Raw genomic sequence first — 15121 nt, 5'->3', positions numbered from 1 at the left:
GTGATTTGTTCTTTCTGGGATTTTGCTGCCAACACCTGTTCAATTTCATTTGGCAACAATTTTTATGATGCCTGAAAGGACCCCTTTATTGTGACCAGTTGTCTGCAAGATTGTTTGGTTCAGTCCTTCCATATTTTGAGGTGGCATTTTCCTTATTGTTTGTCAGCCTAGATTTTGTGGAAAGGGGGAAAAAAACCTCAGGCCTTCCTTCTTCTGAAGGCTAATCTTTTCCCCTTTAAAATAATTTCCTCTGTGTCCAGATATTATACTTTGAAAGTTTATAGAGGGACTGTTTTGACCATTTAAAAAGTCTACACTGGGGTGCCTGGGTGGCTCAGTCGGTTAAGCATCTGACTCTTGATTTTTGCTCAAGTCATGATCTTCGGGTCTGAGCTCGAGCCCATGCCTAGCATGGAATCTGCTTAAATTTCTCTCTCTCCCTCTCCACCTCTCAATTCCACTCACACATGCACTCTCTCTCTCTCTCTCTGTGTGTGTGTGTGTGTGTGTGTGTGTATATATATATATATATATATATATATATATATATAAAAATAACAGAGTCTGCACTAAGACTTATGAATTTGAATTTAAGTTTCCAAATCAGGTTAAAGTTCTGTCAGAGAAAAAAAAATTGTTAAAAGTTGCAATGTAGCTGCGTGGACAGATAGGTAAGAAAATATATATACTATTCTTAGGACTTCAGCTATAATGCCAGTAACTTTCTTATTTTACATTGAGCTTCCAGACCTGGAAAATAATATCTTAGCTAGCTCAGTCTCATGTAACAATACCATAGACTGGGTGATTTAAACAACAGACATTAATTTCTCATAGATGTAAAAGCTGTAAAGTTCAAGACCAAAGCTCCAACAGGTTTAGTTTTCCGTGAGGGCTCTCTTCTGGTTCATAAATGGCTATTTTCTCGCCGTATCTTTATATAACAGAGAGAAGCACCTCTGGTGTTTTTTCATCTTCTAATAAGGGCTCTAATCTGATCATGGGGGCTCCACCCTCTGACCTCATCTAAAACTAATTACCTCCCCAAAGTCTCACATTTGAATTTATTAGGGATTTAGAGTTTCAACATATGGTTTTTGGGAAGGATGCAAACATTCAGTCCATAACACCAAATATATATTTTGAGGTACCTTAACTTCTCTATTCTCTACCTTTAATATATTCTAATTGTATTCAAATTATTTCAAAGCTGAGGTGTATCTGAATTTCATGTTTTGTGCTTAAATGGAGTGTCTTTTAGTTGAAAAAAAAATAGGTGATACTTTTGGAATAAAATAACATTATAATGAAATATTATAAATAAATGTAGTAGGTTAGTATAGTTCTCTAAAAAGTATTAGATTTCAAAACCATTTTCAAACTTCTCCTCTAATTTGTGAACATAGAGGAAATGAAACTCAGTAGTCTTTCAAATCATCTAAAAAGATTGTTTCTGGGAAACAGAAAATTCAAATGACAGATCTATTGTATGTTATAAACATATCTATCAGATGCTTAGAAACAAAGTTAAAAAGTCAACTATTATATTTACTATTTTATTGCTTTTAATCCTTATGGTATGTGCTAATTTCCACATTAATGACTTGGTTAGAAAAAAAAATGACTTGGTTAGAAAATGACACTGAATCTGAAGATTACTGAGAGCTACAAACAAACCTCTAATATTGAGTGAATCTCATGGCCGATATCAGCAGTAGCTTTATATTAGTATATAGACTATTACAATAACCATATTATATTATTCCACAGACTAAATATTAGGAATTACATGAGAGTTCCTTTTTATTTTATTTACCTTCATTTTCAGACCCTAACAGATAATACATACAGTTCAATAGAAACCAGAAAGTGAGAAAAATCATTGTACTGTTATGAGCAAGGTCAAAATTTTAATCTTTTTCTTAAAAAACTTAATATTCGGGATCCCTGGGTAGCTCAGCGGTTTAGCGCCTGCGTTTGGCCCAGGGCGTAGTCCTGGAGTCCAGGGATCAAGTCCCGCGTGGGGATCCCGGCATGGAGCCTGCTTCTCCCTCCTCTTGTGTCTCTGCCTCTCTCTCTCTCTCTCTCTCTCTATGTCTATCATGAATAAATAAATAAATAAATCTTAAAAAAAAAAAAACAACCATTTAGTATTCTTTCTTAGTATTGTTAGAGAGGAAAACCCCCCTCTAGGATGCTGGCAAAATCTCTTCATAAGGAGGGATCTCACTGAAGACAATCTCATACAAAATTGCCCAGTAGGAATTTCTGGGGGTTGTTGCTGGCCAATGGATGCTGCTGATGGCCATGCAGCACAGGAGATGGGTGCTGGAAAAAGCTGCCTGCACTGCAGGAGCTGGGAGCAGGAGAAGCCACACAGGCATGAGCCTATCAAGTAGGCCCAATGGAACCAAAAAGCAAAACCCCTTCTTCCTGCAATGTCGTTCCAGCACCATCTGCTGACAAGGCTTATTGACAGCTGGCAAAGAAAAAATAAAAGTTCCAAATTCATTTTCATAGAACAAGAAAGGAAGAGGAATTTGGACCTGAGAAGCCATATATTAATAATTGGCATACTTCATTCCTTTGGCCATCCAGTGCTATATTCAACTTTCTACACACATTTGAATTCCTATATAGCAACAAAATAGATTTTCAACTAACAAAATCAGCTATCCATGTTGCAAGTAAGGGTGCCCTCTCCCTTTCCTCCAAATGAGGAGGTACATAGTCCCAAATCCCAAGTTACTGTGTTCAACACAGGCTAGAGTAATAACTCCTCAAAGTCAGCCACAGTTTCACTGAATATTCTGTTACCCAAAGACTATAGTGTAAGCTACCAACAGCATGTATATAAAATAAGAAAGGGAAGAAAACTGTATACAAGTAAACATGTCCATATAGCAAGAAGAGAAAAAAAAATACAAACCTAATATTTCTGTAATTATCTCAAGGTTGTAGATGATATCCATGGATTCCATCTTTAACTACCCATTCCTTTTCTCCCTTACTTTCTGCCAAAAGCTTGACTGTTCTGAGTTCTTTATCTGAATGACCCAAATCTTCATTCCTAAAGGTATGCATTCTCAATTGTTCTGCCTTTTCTTGCTTGCTATAGTTTTACATTGACTTTTACAATTGGGCATGAAAGTAATAAACTGTGCCCCTGAGAATCCTCAAGGTTGCAAATATAGTCTTTTTTGTCTCCAACTCAATTTCTAATTGGTAATATGGATTAATTGCTGCATCTTTTTATTCCTTTCTCTGTATTGTTTCAGTGATATAGGAGCCCCAAATTGCCAATTAGAAGTATCATCTTCCAATTTGGTGGATTCATTTTTGTGTCCCTGATGGAAGCATTCCATGCTTGGAGCCTAGAAGAACTCTCTAACCTAGAAGTTATGGGTACGGGAAGAAAAATTGTGCAAGTTGTTATTACATGTTCACTGCTTACTTTCTGGAACCATGTATTTTTGAGGGAAATGGCTAGTATGCAATGGTCTCTCTGAGCAGCAAAAACTCAGGGCGAAGTGCATTTCTATTCCGTTGTTCACTAACATCCTCAAGACCCATCCTTTTAGAATGTGGTCTCCCAACTGGCATTGTAACAGTTTTCAATAAGGCATTCCTACTTCCTAAACCAGAATATCCTCTGTAAATAATAGTCTCTCCTTCATTGCATTCTTATTGTACGGTCTAGAATTTGTAGGTCATTTCAATCCAAAATTGGTGAAAGCAGAATCCCCTATTTTATCTAAGTTTTAAAAGGTATGAAACTTTAAATACTTAGTATTTTAAGTGGTAAAAATGGCTACCGGTTTGAGAGAAACATCTTCACATATGAAGAGTCTTCTAAGTTACACTTTTGAAAAAAAAAAAGATTTAAAATAAGTATGAAATTTCACTAAATGACTTTTGGAATACAAATGGATACAATTGTAAAGATTTTTATTTTATGTATTGATACCATGTGATATCAATACATCTCTCTATAGTGAACCATTTTTATTGTATTTGCTTTTGCTGCAGTAACAAACAGCCCCCAAATCTTTGTGGCTTACAAACACAAACATGTTACATTTAGGGTGTAGATTGCAAGCTCAATCTGACTGCAGATCTGTTCCATTGTCTTCCTGTGTTCAGGATGAAGAAGCAACAGTAATCATAGTAGAGGGGAAAAGACAGACTGAAATACATCATGCAATTTCTCTTAAAGCTTCTGCTTGAAAATGGCAAACCTGACAACCATTCCGATTCTATTGCCAAAGCAAGCCACGTGGTCAAGCCCAATGTCAATGAGGTGGAAAAACGTACTTCTCCCAACAGTCTGGTGAAGGGAGAATGAATATTTGTGAAAAGTAATGCAAACTACCATGATTACACTCGAAGAATAGACACTTCTTGGTCATGGCAAATTACTCTTTTGACACACTGTTAAGTCTATTTCATAATATTAAATTATACATAATCTTAAGTAACATCTATAATTTTTCATGCTTTAAGAGTTTTGTAAGGGGTGGTGGAAAGGGAGGTGGGGGGGCAGGGGGTGACTGGATGAGGGGCACTGAGAGGGGCACTTGATGGGATGAGCACTGGGTGTTATGCTATATGTTGGCAAATTGAACTCCAATAAAAAAATAAAAAAATAAAGAGTTTTGCAGGATAGTTATGTTTGCTTAGTACAATGAACTGGGTAGCTTTACATATTTTTCTCTATATTCTATATATGGAGCTATCTATTCCTCTTAAGGATAAGAGATTTTTACCAGCACTATTTAGAACTGAAAGCATTTGGGGGAAGTAACTTATTTGATAACGTAAAACAAATTTTTTTGATTAAACTTTTAAGTAGTTTTATTTTTTCTAGAAATCATCCACTTTGTAATTTTCAAATTTGACACTGATAAATATGTATATATTTAACATATATACATGGTATATATGTTTTTTACATGTTCTAACTTTTTTTAAAAGATTTTATTTATTTATTCACAAGAGACACACACACACAGAGAGAGGCAGAGACACAGGCAGAGGGAGAAGCAGGCTCCATGCAGGGAGCCCAATGTGGGACTCGATCCCAGGACTCCAGGATCACGCCCTGAGCCAAAGGCAGACACTCAACTGCTAAGCCACCCAGGTGTCCCTGTTCTAACCTATCATTTCTAATTTTTTATTGGGATTTTCTGAATTTACTATATTGCAATTTATTCACTTTTCTTCAATTTTCTAATGCATTTACTATTTCTGCTTTTATTTTTAGTAGTCTTCCTCTTGCTTTTTCATTTTCTGAATTGCTTAAGTAAAATGATTAGTCTTGTTCATAAAATAAAAATCTAGCTATGAACTTAAGTTTAACAACATTATATAATTCCATCAAAGCAAAAACTCAGGGAGAGGTGTATTTCTCTATTCCTTTGTTCACTAACATCCTCAAGTATCTAGCACTGTGCCTCTGCACAGAGGCGTTTCACAGGATAATATTCACAGAATCTGTTCTGTATTGTTTCTTTTTTGGAATTATAGTTATTTCTTAATTCCAACAATCTTAGATTTTAGTTTAAATTTTCATTAGTTTATCTAGTTTGGTGACTCTCAGACTTTAACACCCATCAAGGCTCACTTGGAGAACTCATTAAAACACTAATTTTTAAATTTCAAGACACAGGCTCTACTCTCAGAATTTCTAATTCAATAGGTTTGGGGCAGGGATCTAGAATTTGTATTTATAAGAAGTTCCCAGGTAATGTTGAAGTCTCCCTGGGGTTCACACTCTAAGATTCATTGGCCTGGTTTCATTTTATGAGCAAGTTAAGTACCAGCCTCTGCTTTGGAGAATTTATTGAGGTATCTTGGTGACTAAGGAATAGCTTAGGTATGCTGCCCTAGCTATAGATATTCTACCATCTTAAGTATTTAAAAATTCTGTCATTTATTTTTTATGTAATTGAAAATAGACTAACAGTTAATAAGATGTATATCAAAACAGCAAACTGTTGAATTCTCTAAGTTACCATACAGCACAAGAGAGTATAATCTTTTTATGCATTTCTGGAAATACTTTTTAAAAAATAAAAGACTTATCACAAACCTAGTTGGTTTAATCAAAATGTACCACAAATATCCAGTATTACATCTGTTAGCTATCTCTATTTTCTGAAAAAAAAAAAAAACAAAAACAAAACAAAATGGATTTTGCAAAACCTTACCTACATGCAAATCATTTACCTGAGCCACTACTTTGTAATTCAGGCATTAAATCACATTTTCCTTTGTCCACCCAACAGAGGTAGTTTTAATCCTTTTAATGAAACTGGCATGTTGTGTCATAAGCTCTCTATGCATGTGCCACTTCTAAAAAGTGACGGGCCTTGTACCTTTGGATTTTCTTCAACCAATGGTTCTAGTTAAGAACAGCTTCCAGAGCAGCCCGGGTGACTCAGTGGTTGAGGGCCGCCTTCAGCCCAGGGCGTGATCCTGGCGCCCCGGGATCGGGATCCAGTCCCATATTAGGCTTCTGGCCTGGAGCCTGTTTCTCCCTCTGCCTGTGTCTCTGCCTCTGTTTCTCAAATAAATAAATAAAATCTTTAAAAGAAAAAAAAGAACAGCTTCCAAATTCAATAATCAGGTTTTCTGAAGCTTGCTCTGTTCTTTTTCTCAATTCTATTTTGTACTTCCAAAAGTCTCTCTTCCTCTGGTTTTTAACTCATTTTCTCTGTGTGGTGTATCTTTGTGTTATAGTATTGTAAAATTTTCCTATACATTGCTTTCTACCACACATTCTACCTAATCGGACATTAATACTGACGCATCTTCTAGTATGACTTAAGTATGGTCACTGCTTCATTTGTAATTTTTCTGAATAATTTTTAGACACATCTCTTATAAGCACTAAACCACTGTTTAGTTGTGGTTAAACCACAAGTTTACAATGTTGACACTTTCTAATTATTATTTGTTTTATAGATTTTTAACACACAGACTTTAACATTGTTATGTAGCAAGAATTATCAGTTGTCTTTTCCTTTGATTTCTGAATATTTCTGTGATTAAAAAAGGCCTTTTCCTGGGGCACCTGGGAGGCTCAGTTGGTTAAGCTTCCAACTCTTGATTTTGGCTCAAGTCCTGATCTCTGGAGTCTTGAGACTGACTCCCTGTTGTGCTCAGCAGTGGGGATGGGGCTGGGGGGTGGAGTCTGCTTGAGATTCTTTCTCTCTGCCCCTCCCCCAGCTTGTGCACACCTGTACACTTTTTTAAAAAAAGGTCTTTTCCTATCTAGAGATTAAATATTCACCCTTATTTCCTTCTGATTTTTGGTTTTTACTTTCTTTACATGTATTACTTTGTTCTATTTAGAATTTGGTGCATGTGTATTTTACTCATTTCAAATAAAAAATATAATTCTTTTATATACAATACTCTTTGGGCATACTGTATTTAGGGCATTGCAGTAAACATTCAATATTTATAATTAGTTTTGTCAAGTATTAGAATTATTTTATCTTTATCCCTTCACCTACCATTATTTATCAACATGATGCTGGTTATTGTAAGAGAAAAGAGGAATGAAGTATTTGAGATCTTATAGGTAAAGCAGGGTTAGGGGATTGTGGTAATAAGTGAATCTAAAATAATGACACACAACTCATTAAAGAAATTTTGTTGGCATTTTCAGTATTTTTAAACAGTAATAACCTGCATTGTTCAATGTTAAAAATCTTTGTTAATTTTTTTTTGCCTTGCTGTAAATATAAGAAGCATTTTCCCTTGGATCTCCACCAAATTAGTGTTTTTTTATGATTCAGTGATCTTATTTAGCTTAAGATAATTGAAGGAGAAAATGCCAGTATACTGGGAGATATTCTTCAAACCTTTCTACTGCATTGTTTTATGTTTAAGATAACTTAATACTTGTGTAGAAATAACCATGGCAGAACATTGCTCTAATCTAAAGCTTTCACATGTCTCAATTTCTTTCTTTGGGTTTACTTTGCCTCAGAGTTCCCTATCTTCTCCCAATATGTCATTAGAAAGATATCTACATACACTTGCTCCTCTTTTTCTATCTATCATCTATCTATCTATCTATCTATCTATCTATCTATCTATCATCTATCTATCATCTATCTATCTATCCTCCTTCCCTTTTCTCTTCCCAGGATCCCATGCTTTGATTGTGATTTTAAAAATTATCCTCAAGAAAAATTACTCATTTGTAAATACAGTATCCTAAATTCTTGTATTTGTGGAAAAAGTACAAGTCTGCAAATCCACATTTGTAGAATTTTGTACAATACGAATTATAGTTGGGAAGACATTATTGTACTCAACACGGTGTTTAATAATAGAAATCTGGGATCCCTGGGTGGCTCAGCGGTTTAGCGCCTGCCTTCTGCCCAGGGTGTGATCCTGGAGTCCTGGGATCGAGTCCCACATCGGGCTCCCTGCGTGGAGCCTGCTTCTCCCTCTGCGTGTGTCTCTGCCTCTCTCTCTGTGTGTATCTCATGAATAAATAAATAAAATCTTAAAAAAAATAATAGAAATCTGCGTAATGGGACTGTATTTCATCTGGTATGGAAACATATTTAAGACAGTGGAATTAATACAATGACTATATCTCTATAACTAAAACACCAAGGCTACTAAAGAGGTTAATTCTACTAATTCAGAGGTTAATTAGTAGAATGACTAATTCTTATTAGTCTTATCATTACATAACTGAAATAGTAACAATAAAAGTTTGCCAGGACAACTGAAAAAGATCTACTGGAAAATGGCTTTTTGGTAGTACTAAAAGTCATAGAAAAATACCTTTATATTTTTGCTTCTTCCAAAGTACTAACAGTTGGCATTGCTCAAAATTAGTAAACTTAGATATTAAAATATTTTATCCATGACAAATGTCGAGTTCTAAATGTGCTATTACAATAAATGAATGACCTGCATCAGTACTTACCACTTTATTTTTTAAAAGATTTTATTCTTTTATTCATGAGAGACACAGAAAAAGAGAGGTAGAGACACAGGCAGAGGGAGAAGCAGACTCCATGCAGGGAGCCCGATGTGGGACTCCATCCCGGGACTCCAGGATCACGCCCTGAGCCGAAGGCAGGCGCTAAACCACTGAGCAACCCAGGGATCCCCAGTACTTACCACTTTAAAATAGTTTATTTTATCCATATATCAAATTATATCAATTATCATAGAAACATGTGTCATATGTTAGTCTTATACTTGATTACAAATAAATGCTATTTTAACAACATAATAATAAATGTAGCTCACCATCAGGGAGATTAGTCATTAAAATGAGTACAGCAAAACAATCAATGTAAACTTATTACCAAGGAATAACTTAAAAGAAATGATAGGCAGTTGGAATGAGATTTAAAACACAAGCCAAAACATTAAAAAGTTGAAGAATTGCAACTCAAACACCATACAAAGGTAGTATTAATGCCAGAGAGATTTAATTGCCAATGACTGACAGAAGTATTCTATATTGCCAGTGTACAAGGAATTTAAAAAAGGTCCTAATACAGAGTAAAAATGTTACAGTAATGTTAGTCTCAAATGGAAACTTTAACAAGGCTATCGATTGTAGCAAAAATAACATTGATAAAAAGGTATCTAAAAAAGGTATGATACTGCAAGAGCTGAATCAACTTATTTCAAAATTTCTCCTTGGAGAAATGCTTCTTTCCACAGATGTTCATTACACATCCATTTAGATATTATGTTTTTAGAAAGTAGGAGGAAAGATAAAAAGAAAACAAAAAACAACCCAAAACAAACAAAAAACAACCAGAAAATGGAACCTGAAATAATCAACAGAAAATATTTTTGAAAGCAAATCTGATGCTGGAGTCTTAATGTGATTATTACATCAAACTCCAGCAATCCTTGATTGAAAGTAAATTACATCATCTCACATGATGCTTAATGACAAAATTAGCTGAGAAAAATGGTGACATTAATAGCCATAATAAAAAAATATCATAAATTACTAATTACATTTAGTCAACAAACAGGGTTATTAAATAATACTTCCCAAATACAACAGGTAGCATTTCTAATGAATAGCTGGGTTTTACATAACACCTCTTTTTATCGTGAGTGAATTTGTAACAAGGTTCATTTATTTATCTTTAAAGATTTATTTATTTATTTATTTATTTATTTATTTTTAAGATTTATTTATTTATTCATTCAGAGAGAGCGAAGAGAGAGGCAGAGACACAGGCAGAGGGAGAAGCAGGCTCCATGCAGGAAGCCCGATGTGGGACTCGATCCTGGGTCTCCAGGATCACACCCCGGGCTGCAGGCGGCGCTAAACCGCTGCGCCACCGGGGCTGCCCCAGATTTATTTATTTTTTAAATATTTTATTTATTCGTTCATGAGAGAGAGAGAGGCAGAGACTCAGGCAGAGGGATAAGCAGGCTCCAAGCCATCGAACCCGACATGGGACTCAATCCCGGGGCTCCAGGATCACGCCCTGGGCCGAAGGCGGTGCTAAACAGCTGAGCCACCAGGGCTGCTCTCAAGGTTCATTTAAAATAAGGCACAGAACATGTCTGTCTTTCCCTGGTTTAAACGGTTAAACAGTAATGACTCAGATACAAAGTACCAGGACTCTTAGGGAAATACCTTAGTTTTAGGACAGGTGTTCTCAACCTTTTTTTTTTTTTTCTCCTTTTTCTGTTGGCAGCTCATTCATATTATAAGGGAAAAGAAAAAGACTGGAGTCCAGTGAAAAAAATACTAATGATTTTTAAAAACTGAGGTAGAAAATAGCCAAATGATAACACCTGGGAATTACAAAAGTACAAAACATTTCATAAACATAAAATATCACATAATCCTAAAAAAAAAGTAGTTAGTGGAAGAATATCAATAATTAAGAATAGTTAACATGTCTCAATATAACACTGAGGACACTCTAGCAGGAAAGCAACCTTCTTGAATATTATGGAAATTCCAACTGCCTGCATGTGTGCATATAGAGTAAGAATTCGTAAAGTTGCCAACAGTTGGTGGCATTGCACAACAGAGTGGAGTCATGAATTAGAATCCTCAGTTATTTGTGGTAATGCAATAATCTTAGTCTATGAATACCAAATTTAGTAAGCCTTAATAACTCATTCAGCAGGTTACTACTAAGAAGCACTTAGTTGCCAGTAAAAATCCATCTATGAAATTGGCCTCATTCATATGTAAGTATAAAAAAATGAGTCTTGCATTTTTCCATGAAGGGAGCTCTCAAAGCCCATGAATTTGCTTTATTACAAGACTGATTTAGGGAACCCAGTGTCTGACATAGAGCTCAAAATAGACAATGTAGTGAGTGGATGGACCTAAAATATACAGAAAGAAAATAAGCATGTGTGATTAATATCTGATTTCATAAAAACATATAAAGTACAATTTCATTGATCTGATGTAATTTTTTGATACATTTTAGTATGAATTGATTTCTCAAAGCATATAATGAATTCATTCCTTTAATCACTTCAGTGATATTAAAATTGTTTTTGATTCATAAAAACCTTACAAAATTACTGCAAAAGCAACATTTCAATGTTTTTTTATTGATCTTTAGATGTGTGAGTTTACAAATCAAAGATGTATCAGCTTTTTTTTTTTTTTAGTAAAGGCAATCACACCACAGCAAACATTCTAAACTTTTATCTGATTTTAGAAATAATTTCAGCTATGAACATAACAAATCTAACAATTTGTATTTCACTTAGGAGCAAGTGTGGTGCACTATACCATGTCAGCATCTAATGCAGTGGCAGAGTTAGGATATGACAAGAATTAAATGGAAAAGGCCTGAAGACAAGGTTAAGTAAGCCATTTTTACAAACGAGAAGGCCATTTTTACCAATGAAAGCATTGTGTCCCTTTGTGAATGGCACGGTGTGGTGAAACAGGGTGGATAACGGATCTTGGGGAGGTGCAAAAGGACTTCGAAAAAGCCTGGCATCCTCCAGAGAATAAAATTAGAATATTTGTTGAAACCACTTTATCCTTAATTTTAGTAATTTCTCATTACTTACTTTTAGCAGCTAATGCGAAGGATGGAAATTACTGCAGAGTAACTGAAATTTTAGTATACCTGGTATTACAGCACCCTCTATCACATGATCATATATATACAGAACATTTACATGTAGTAGTCACTTTAATGTGGGCAATATTCACTTATGTACAGCTTTCCCGGTTCTAGGGCTTATTACTTTCCAGCAAAGGGGCCAAAGGCCTATACATTTTTCCAGTTCTAGTTTCATCACTCTCTCTCCTGTAATAGCGAAGAGCATTAATGACAAAGCAATCCTGAGCTCTAAATTCTTCCAGGTGTGCTTCTAGTGCCAACAGCTTAAATGTCAGGGGAGAATTTTTCAAAGCTGTTATTACCCAGCTCTACCCCCGGGTCCTTCCCAGTAGAAACTCCGGGTTTTAAGGCCAACGTGTTTTAAGAAGCCTTTCGGGGACTTCTGAGGCAAGCTCAACTTTAAGAATCACTGCTATAGAAGAAACGAACAGGGGAGCCGTCAAGTCGGCAGACGCTAACGTACAAATTCTGAAGGAAACGTATCTCGCTTTCACTATGCACACCGATATTCAGTTAAAACGTCATTCCAATGAAACACTGAAAACAGTCTCATGCTTGCTACCTAATGGTGTCGTCAGGCCTACAAGCTTCCAGGGAAACCTAGGCTGTCACTAAGAATTCAGTATCAGGGAAGAATTCACCTCGATTTTGCAGACTTCGGGGAAATGACGTTTCCCCTGGTTATCTGAGAAATATGCCGTGCCAGCAAACCCAAATTCAGCCTGAGCATTTCCGAGGCTTTGTCTGGGAAATGTTTTTTAAATGTTTCTTTGCTTTTTAAATGTTTCAGGCTTTTATTTAAAACCTAGTTAACATACAGTGCAACAGTTTCAGCAGAATTTAGTAATTCTAGCCTTTTTTTAAAGCAAAATTCCCACTAAATCCTACGCTTCCCGATGGGCTCCCAACACGCCCCGCGCCCGCCCGGTGCCCGCCACTGCCTTCATGCGTGAAAAGAAACAAAAGCTTTTCTATCAGAGGACAAGCTAAGCCACAGTCCGTGCTACCGTCCGGCCAAGCGGGGAGTGCTCCGTTCCGGGCGGACTGGGACATTCACGGGGGGGGGGGGGGGGGGGGGGGGCGGAGCAGTTCGGGAACAAGGCAGGGGAAACATAAACACAGGGACACGTTTCTTCTGGGCTTAACTCTAGAGAAAGAAATCCGTTTCCTCTCCATTTTGGGATTGGGAACACACCGCGACTCCTCCACACAGACCCCTCTTCAACGTCCCGGGAACTGCTGCGGGGGAACCCGGCAGGGCGGGGGCTCGGGGGCCTCCCTTCCCGGGGGGGCGGGGGGGTGGCGAGAAAAAACCGCAAGGGCCGAGATTTCTCTGGAAGGTTCCGAGAGAAAAGTGCGCGCGCCCCCTTCTCGGGCGGTGGGAGACGCGGCACCAGGTGGCGCTGCCGCACCGAGAGCCGGAGCCCGGGCGACCGCGGGGGCGGAAAGAGGCGTCACCGCATCCTTCTCTTCGTGTCCCTCGCCGGAAATGCGCGCTGGCGCCAGCCGCTGGTCCCGGATATGAAGCCTTCTGGAGAGTTCCCGCGCGGGGGCGGGGCTAGGACCGGAACCGAACGGCGACCGTCGGGCCTCGGGGCGGAAGCCCCGGGCGGTACCAGCAGGGCCAGCCTTGCGGTGCGCGCGCCTCTTCACGGCGGGAGCGCGGGGCTGGGGGGCGGGGGGCGGTGGAGAGCGTGGGGGGGCGGGGCCTCGCCAGGCGCCTGCGCACTTTGGGGACGTAGTCGCCGTCGGCGTGTGCGTCTTTCTCCATCTTTGTACGTTGGCTGGCCTTGCGAGGCGGAAGTGGTGACGTAGTCGGTTTTTTGTTTTGTGTTTTTTTTTTTTTTTTTTCCTCTCCCGCCCACAGGGTTTGGGTTTCTAGCTGTGAGTCAGGCTTCTGGAAATCATTGTGGAAAGTTAAGGGTACATGAGGTAAAAACTCGAGCTGTATTTTCCTCTTGACTCCAAAGCGATCCAAATGTTTGGTGGGCGCGGTCCCAGTGCTGGTACGGACCCAGCTTTTCCCTCTAAATCTCTGGACCTGCCTGATTCCACCCACTCTGTTTCTTTGAGCATCAATCATTAGGCGGTAGGGATGTCACAAGGGAACGCAGGCAAATTGTTCTGCGGAACCCAACACAGTTATTTAAGGAAGCGTGCTTTCGCTTTTTAATAATGCTTTTCAAGAATTGAAGGAGTTCAGTCGACTTAATTTTTCTGTTTTTGTCCGTGTGAACATTTTATATCGTGCTTTTTGGTGGTATGGTCCTGGTCCTCATCACACTCTGTGAGCTTCAGGAAGGCTGCTGGCACACAGCATGCCAAAGGAAGAGTCTGCCCCTTCTCCATTTTTGCGAAGTAGAGGCAAACCACTTGGATGGAGGGATGGATGGATGGATGGATGGATGGATGGACCGTAGTCAGCAGGGAGGAGTGCACTGTTTTGTTTGTTTTTAGATGCAGCAGGGAAACAACTAATGTCGCAGAGACAAATCTGTATCCATCCTGTTTTAATTTTAGATTGTAACTCAAGAAGTGTCCGCTCGGTTCTCCCAAGGAATTTGTTCAGTTCTGGTAAACACTATCCCTGTATTTCAGAGCTCCTCCTGTCCTGTGGCCTACCACGAGAATTGAGTACTTGTGAGATGCAGAGCGGAAGTAATAGAGACTTAAGTGGATAGACTAAGAGAAACAGGTGGACTGGGGGATGCAAGGAAGCTAGATCGTCTCTAACGGCTGAATGAGGACTAAAATTTTAGTTTCTTGGTTAAACCTTTTGGGTGGTCTTGGTAGTAGGTGTAAAGAAAGCTGCTGTGGCTTGAGTGTGGGCAATATTGCAGTATCATTAGACTGACTAGAACGAGGACAAGTAGGAGGCTAGACATTCAGGAAAGTGTAAAAAGGGGGGAAAAACCATAGTGATAGGTATTAGAAAACGTGAAGGGGCAAGAGTCAAAGGTGTGATAGATGTGGGAGGAGGCTGATTCGGAAGACAGAACAGTGTT

General features: G+C 38.2%; 1 protein-coding gene across 3 annotated transcripts in view; it reads left to right on the top strand.

Annotated features, from left to right (window-relative positions):
• Window positions 1-15121, top strand: part of STARD13 (StAR related lipid transfer domain containing 13) — a 519929-nt gene that overhangs the window by 111555 nt on the left and 393253 nt on the right. The window contains exon 1 of one of the 3 annotated variants that reach the window (XM_072719983.1): window positions 13847-14048. The exons of the other annotated variants lie outside the window; for them this stretch is intronic. The gene's annotated coding sequence lies outside the window, so the exon portion shown is untranslated. Of the gene's footprint in view, window positions 1-13846; window positions 14049-15121 lie in introns of those variants that run through there. 3 annotated transcript variants of the gene reach the window in all.

This window comes from Vulpes vulpes, chromosome 9 (genome assembly GCF_048418805.1).
Source record: "Vulpes vulpes isolate BD-2025 chromosome 9, VulVul3, whole genome shotgun sequence".
Classification (NCBI taxonomy): Eukaryota; Metazoa; Chordata; class Mammalia; order Carnivora; family Canidae; genus Vulpes; species Vulpes vulpes.
This window is presented reverse-complemented; position numbering and strand designations above follow the sequence as displayed.